Here is an 8,003-nt window from a genome sequence, read left to right as displayed (position 1 = left end):
TTTGTATGAGATTTAATCCGAATCAGCAGTAAATAGATCATGACGACAATTGCAAACATCAAAGTAATGATGCGGACTAAACCAGGAGGACAGAATCACATACTGTACAGCGGGAGCAGAACCGATGTGGTTGATGTTGTCACTCATGCCGTTGATGAAGAGGTTACCGAGGTCGGGGAAGAAGGCTGTCGTTGAGGAAGTCGTCGCTGGCAGCAGTCACAGGAGTGTGCTCCCCAAAAACCTGATCGCCCCTCTCCCGTACAGGATCACGAAAGGCGGGGTTCGGAGGACTGTTGTCCCTTCTCGCGGTGCACGCCGGAAGGAGGGCTGGAGAAGAATTGCGTGGCGGCGCTAAGATCTGGAATGGTGTGAAACCATATGATACAGCGGCGGCTAGGGTAGAGCATGTCAGGTCGGAGTATAATAGTAGGCCTTTGGCCCCCAAACCCCACGTCCAAGTCAATAATAGCTCAAAAAAGTCAATAATAGCCCCACCAAGGTTTGTCTAAAAAAACGGAGTAATTAAGGCGTCCGTTAGTCCCTTTAGTATAAATACAATATCATTAATAATGGCCCCACCTTTTGTCTCACAAAGTAGAGTATGTTGGAGTACAACCGGCCACACGTTTACAATCCGCTTCTCTTCTCTCTCCTTCAACTAAGCACAAATACTATATTTAAATCCTTATAGCCTGCTTATGTCATCTAATTATAGTAGTACTTGCTCTAAAAGTTACTATCCATTGTGTAGTCTGAAATGCTGGGCGTGCAGCGGGCGGTGCCCTCGGTCGGCGCGCTGCTTCAGCGGTGGAAGTAGTGAGAGGTCGCGTCGCCCTGACTTGCCATCAATGTGGAGTGGCGGGCTCAGCTGGCGCCGGGCGGGAAGCGCGCGCGGGAGGGGGGAGGGGTTTTTGTTGGGCCAAGAAGGTGAGAAGCCAACTTGGGATCTGTCCGGACGGGGAAATATCATGTGCAACCGTACTCTGCATATGACACTAGTGTATGTTACTACTCCCTCCTTTCCGGTTTATAGAGATGTTTAGAGTAACATAGTAATATGTTACAGTACAAGTTACTCCCCACTATGACCAGCCTTGGCCTCTCCCAGTGCTCCACCATGTATAGCTGCTAAGCCTGCCACGTAGGCATAAAATATGATGTGGCACCAATAAACTAAGCACCTATGCATTGAACACTTGAGTTACTAAGCCATTTAATGCACTTAGCACCTCATCTAAAGAGCATTAATAGTGTAGCCACCTGCTGGCTATAAGCCTACAGCCCATCTTATAGTCAACATGTACTTCAAAGTGCCTAGGAGCACGTGCTAGAGCTGGCTCTTCACGAAGAGCCCGCTTACCTTCTCTCTCCTCTTCTCTTTCCTCCAACTAAGCAGAAATATACTACTGTTTATTCCTTATAGCCCGCTGACTCAGCTCTATTGTACTTGCTCTAAGCACATCTAAGCACTTGCTAGCACCCCCTTGACCGTGGACCTTGACGGTGTACGTCACCTTGTGTCTCATAATTTTCCTCGTCATCATCTGAGTCCTAGAAGATCTCACCCACATCATCATTAGCATGCAGCCGCCTTGATAGACAACATGCGCAGAAGGAGTAGAGGCGACTGGGGACGCACCACCACCACGTCGTGGGCACTCCGTATGTGCTCGTGTGCGTGCAGCGTGCGTGTTTTTCCATCGGTGCTAGCTCTAAGGCCGAGGCTACGGTCGTCTTCGTCTCCGACTAGTAGTTGAGCAACGACGGCAAAGAGGTGTTGCAAGAGATGCGTATGCACCATTGCATGCGAGCTTCGCCGTAGCACGACGAATTGGACGTCGCCGCGGATGGCGCACACCTCCATGCAGCCGAGTGTGTGCGCATGCATATGTTATTCACGTGCATTCTGTGGCCGAGCGTGTGTGCATGCACGTCTTGTGTACGTGCGTTGTGTGCTCCATGTTGTGCGCGTATGTGCATGAGTTGGATCGGATGGAGTAAGTGTGTTCGCTTGTGTACACATTTTAGAGTGTAGATTCACTCATTATGTTTCGTATGTAGTCCCTTATTGAAGTATCTAAAAAGACTTATATTTGGGAACGGAGGGAGTATAGAACATCTTCAACTTAGCATCCTGATGTACCATTTCTAGTGGTTACCGAAAAGTTCATGTTCTTTTAGTTGTTTATAGGTGGGCAGGCGACAAAAAACAGGGGAAAATGCGCAAGGTTCCTTGCAGACGCTCCACCGTGAGGTTCCTTGCTCCTTCTCGGTCGTCGGGAATCTATGCTCTTCAACTCTTTTCTTTTACGTGAGCTTTGTTCATCCTTTTCCCAACACGCGAGACATCTAGCATCAAGGTGCACGTGTCATGCAAGAAAATGGAGATAATCAGACAAGCAGTGCGTAAGTGAGTCATGCGGGGGGGGGAGGGGAGCGGGGGGAAACCCTTTTCCGTAAGTGAGTCGTGCACTTCGATGGCACCTACGCAATATTTTTTTCTCCTCGATGGCACGTGAATGGTGCATGTACTCAACGACGGAGCACGGGATGGTAGCAATGACATGGTCAGCCCTTTTTTGGAGAGAGTACGTACTACTAGTAAATAACTTTGATGTGTCCCGTCAACTCGCAGAACAACGAGAAGCTTGATTATGCCTTCTCCCTCGCCAACGCGTGCGCGGTGGCTCGTAGCACGAGGAGAAACTTTTGCTTACAAGCGGTGGACGTGCAGCAGTTCATTTGGTGTCAGATTGCCAGAAGCACTACTGTAGAACCATCGACTTCCGGAAGAGGCGAAGAGCCAAGCGCAAGGTCACCTACTAACCTTAGGCTAGGCGTAGTGGGAGTAACATAAGTAGAGGTATCTCCTTTTTTTATTCTAGAAACAACCACACGCGAATATCAAGGTGCTGGTTACGTAGAACAATTCCTGCAGTCCGTGCTCAGCACTCCTCTATCTCTCTTCTTAGCCAGCCAGCGGACACGCAGAGCCCATCATCTGTTTGCTCACATGCGGCCCCACATGTCGGTGAAAACGCAAGAGGACCCACTGAACCTGTACATCTTTCACCTCGACATGCTGGTGATGAAAAACAAATCCAAGAAAGATCTTCGATGGCCGCTTTTGGAGTTACTCAAGAGTAGTAAGATTCTATTTACAGTTTAACCCAAGATGCACATCTCGTGGCTTCAACTTATCAACTACCACTCTATTTTCTTTCATGACACGACCTAGATGCTGGATGTCCCACGTGTCGGCAAAAGGAGGAAGAACCCGACCAAATCTTCGGTTGTGCTCTCGGATTATACTAGTTGTGCTAACTTAAAAAATTTATTGTGTACTCCCTCCGTTCCAAAATACTTGACTTCCATTTGTCAAAAAATGGATGTGCCTATATACTAAAACATGTCTAGATACATATATATCTATTTATATAAAAAAAGTATTTGATGGGTTAACCAGAAAAAAGAGAAACATCTGACCATTAAACTTTTAAGTCATGTAATTACAACCATTAGATCATCCAAAGTCTTACTTGGTCAAAATTACCCACCTATGCCATGGAAACATATACTTATGACCTAGAATATTGTTCTCCCCGTCCTAGATTGAAAAGAAAAATATCCCTATTCCATGTTGTCAAGTCGCCGCCAGACGGCGGCCGTCCTCCCGTACGTGATTGAGAAGGGTGCCCGTTCCATGAGTTTATCAAGTTGCCGTCGGCCGATTGGTCGTCCTCCCGTCCGTAAATGAAAAGAAGAAAATCGTATCCCAGTTGTCAAGTCGCCGACGGCTGGCTGCGCCTAAGGCATGGTCCCTTGAGCAGCCATGCACCGCTGGCTCTCTGGAGCAGATGATTACTTCATTCTAATAAGGTCTTGCTCCTAGCTACAATCTGCGTGCTTGATGATTGAAAAGCAATAGCGGTGAAATCAAGTTGATCTATGTTTGTTCAAAAAAAAGGTTAATCTACATCTCGGTGGCTATCCATCATGCATCTCAACTCAGCAGATCGGCATTTTATCATATACCATGCACCTCAACTCAGCAGATCAGTAGGTTACACACGATTGATGGGCTCAAAGCCTATCCTTCATGCACGCTAGCAATGTCGGGTGAATAGAGTTGTGCATGCCCACTGTCAGCCGGCTAGAGGGAGATTAGAAGACCAACCATGTGAGAGTTGAGACTTGAGATACACACCATACACATACCCTGTAAGTGGCCATAATTCGACCTCTTCATCAAGGACGATATTGAGGTTGGAGCTTTACTACTCTTTCCCGCCAACAGCGAGGTAACATTTCCTTTTTCTCTCCCCACGTCCAATCCAATCGTTCCCAGTTCATGTAACTCCTCCTTATTTCTGCTGTAGGGCAACACGCTGCAAGTGTTCGTCAAATTGTTAGTATCAATGCCTCAATTCTAACAGAGAATTTTCCGTAGGAGCACATAGCATTAATCAAGAATCAACTCGGCAATTTTTGGATCAGACAAGGTAACTAATCTAATAAATTCCCCCTGTGTATGCTGCAATACAGTAATGTTTTACTTTAGTTAAGTTGGTACTTCAAAATGATGATCTTTTCACAAGGTGTGATGTGGTCACATATTTACCTAGATCTACCTTCTAAATCATAATCCGTTTAATATGGAGATATCTATTTGCGCATTCAGAGATAATTACATTAATGTAAAAACAGGGCTACCCTCCTTAAGCATATTTATTAAAAGATCAATTATCTATTTATTGGATCGGTCCATGTTAATGATGCTCTATTTGCATTGAAAAAAGCTTGGTTGTGAAAGATGATATATCTTGGCAATTGGGCATAGTGACTAAAAAGTCTATAGATGTTAGATGTCTAGGAATGTTGCGAAATTCTTTTATTTACTAGATATAAAATTATCCATCCATTATTTTCTGTTTATATGCCAACTCTGGGCAATCGAAGAACTTTTTCCACTCCTTTCTAAAAGGTATGCCCAAGTTATTTTTCTGTAACTATACACTAGAACACACACACACACACACACACACACACACACACCTGACTATGTTCCTGGAGGTGAGCATATATGTTTAAGCTCATGTCAATTGCAGCATTTCCTTGATTCGATATTTATATAATGATGCACAATGGTCATATTTGGAAGCTCATTCCTGTAAACTACTACTCCTTCCTATCCAAAATAATTATTGCAGTTTTGAACAGGGTTTAGTTCAAAACTGTGATACGTTTTATGGATCGGAGGTAGTACTCCCTCCGTCCGGGAAAACTTGTCATCAAAATGGATAAAAGGGGCTGTATCTAGATGTATTTTAGTTCGAGATACATCTCTTTTTATCCATTTTGATGACAAGTATTTTCGGACGGAGGGAGTATGATGCATGTCCGCTGTTTGGAATTGATTGCATTGTTTAATAGTAACTGATATATTTCCGAACTCCTTTCCGATGTAGCAGCAAGAAGATAAGGCACTCCACAGAAAAAATACAATCTACTCTAAGGGTTTCAGTTCTAAATATGACACATATGTTTTTCATGGTGTAGAATTAAAAATCTATTGGTGTTGGAAATGCGACATTGGGATCCCAATCCCTTGCTTTTATTTGTAACGCCCATGGTGATCAAACCCTAAAGATCTACGAACCACCTCAAGATAGCTACATGTACGTGGTTGTAAAACACTTCTTTTGGCATAAGCATTTAATATGAAATGGCTGACATAATGCAATGCTTTTCATAACTTCAATGGACTTTTCTGAACTAGAGATTCAGATCAAGAAATTCAGTGGCAAAGAAATTCAATTACGATTAAAATAAAAAAATAGTATTTGCGGCTTTACAACAGATAAAAACTGGAACATACACCTATGCATTTAGAAGTTGTGCTCACAATCTTTCTTTTATTTGGAGGGATGCATAGTCTAGACTTGCGCAATATTGTCTTTCATTTTTCTTTTCTAACATTCCCATAAATGTTAAATATCAAATGATTGTTACCAGCTTGCATTAGAGTTTGAAAAGTGTGCTATATGCAGATTTACACAATTCTTATTGGCTAATTAGAGTGCACCAAATCTAATTTTCCAATAAATATTGCTATTTCAAAGAGAGATGGTGGTATGTTGTTTTCCATGTACATCAATATGGTTGTGGTTAATTCTGTTCTATAAGAAGTCTCTTGATGGGTACCAATCCATGTTTTATTTTCAGATTCAGGACCGTGCATGCTTCTCACCTTAATAGACACATGACATTAATCAAGCATATTTGTGCATGTTTCCACAATAAGGTATACATAATTTAGACTGGGGTATATATGCCAGGTTAGTTTATCCTATGGTTTAAACCTTTATTTGGTAGGTATCAGTCATCTGAAGACATGCGGGTGAAAATATTTGGTGACCAAGCCGGGCTGCCTTTGTCGATGACGAAGAGAAATTTTTGGGCTGCCTCGATTTGGGACAGTGATGACGTCCGAGTTGGATCTTGGGGATGACAAAACCCCTACATGCATGCCAGTGGCAAAAGCGCCGCCAACTGAGTTATCATGTGTGCACAAACATATACTTATATTCTTTTTAATTTCACTCACTAATTATTATCTCTCTCACTAACAACACTTATTGAGCCCAAATAATTACATGTTTTCCAAGATTTTAACATTTTTCACTAACAGGCATTTCCTTAATTACGTTATACTATTGGTTCAGTCACAGAAACAAAGGAAGCGGTTATGAAAAAAAGTATGACAGTCAGGAAAAGGAAAAAGGGGACCTTCAAAGTTCGAAGAATGTTGCCGATGTGGAGGATGTGTCTGGCCGGCGCTGAGGCAGAAAACGACTACACTATCCTCATACTAAAGATGGATCAAAGCAGCTGTGGGAGAAGAAATCCACGGCAAAATCACCTGCACGGATATTGACAGCAACAAAACCGTGCAGCTTGATGATCTCACCTCTTCCCTTGCGCAGCTACACCTTGGGCCTGCTACCCCTCCATCGCCATTACCAGCCTAGGAGGAGACCGAGGAGGCGTACGAGGAGACAAACAAGCCACCGTCGAAGTTCACCCTATGGCCGCACAAGCGAATCGAGCTGCGGGGGTGGCTACAGGTGAGGACAAGCAAGCTCAAGGCAGGGAATCAAGGAATCAAGCTGATGGGAGCTACCGGAAGCAGAAATTTTGGAGTGAGAAAGGGGATCGGGCAAGGGCAAGACCAAGAGCAACATGTGTATGTGTGAAAGCGTGAATGGGAAAGAGGATTTCATTTTATGTGTCGGAAAGATGTGTGGTCGCTAAGTACATCTGAGTGAGCCTGCTTGGTTAAATCTCATAATATTCCACTAGCAGAAAAAAAAGAACTTTTCCAAAAGCAACACAAAAAAATACTCGGAACAGAAGACTACATAAAAGGGAAAGTACAATTAGCATGGTGGCACCAATATAACCAGTAAAGTATTGTACGTACATGTATAAATAGTGTGCACTATGCCTTTTTTTTAATAATGAACGTAGTATGGAGGATGTTTCTTTTCTAGAAAGTAGACAATATATCTAACAACAAACTATGCTAACGTGAAAATGCACCATTTTTTCGAACTTAGAAATTTCAATCCAATTAACCGCTGTGTCGAGCAAGATCACCGGCAATCAATTCTCCGATAAAGATAGAAGCAGCGACCCGACATACGGCTTGGGACACATGCACCATATTCAATCCATGCATGGCTAGAGCATCCGCAACATTATTACAAACCCGTGGGAAAAAAAAGATAGAAAAGAAACTAAAATGCAACATAGCAAGGGCATTTATTTCCCTATAAAGGACTTAATTTGGCATTTATTTCCCTAAAATACAAGTCACCATTGGTACTGCTGGGCACATGTGTATTTTTTTTAAAAAAGAAAATAGTTTTATTCCATAAAATAGGATTACGGTCGCTAAGACAAATTCTAAAGCAGAATTTGGTCCAATGAGCGGTGCAACC

The 8,003-nt window shown here is 43.1% G+C and overlaps 1 long non-coding RNA gene across 1 annotated transcript; it reads right to left on the bottom strand.

The window, feature by feature from the left end:
- Positions 1-3,949: 3,949 nt before the first annotated feature.
- Positions 3,950-7,300, bottom strand: LOC119320330. Its single transcript, XR_005154917.1, has 2 exons — positions 6,790-7,300; positions 3,950-4,388 (listed from the first exon to the last, which is right to left on the bottom strand). It is a non-coding gene; the product is annotated as an uncharacterized LOC119320330 (long non-coding RNA).
- Positions 7,301-8,003: the final 703 nt, after the last annotated feature.

This window comes from Triticum dicoccoides, chromosome 1B (assembly GCF_002162155.2).
Source record: "Triticum dicoccoides isolate Atlit2015 ecotype Zavitan chromosome 1B, WEW_v2.0, whole genome shotgun sequence".
In the NCBI taxonomy this organism is placed as follows: domain Eukaryota; kingdom Viridiplantae; phylum Streptophyta; class Magnoliopsida; order Poales; family Poaceae; genus Triticum; species Triticum dicoccoides.
The sequence above is the reverse complement of the archived record's forward strand: the minus strand, read 5'-3'. Positions and strand labels throughout refer to the sequence as shown.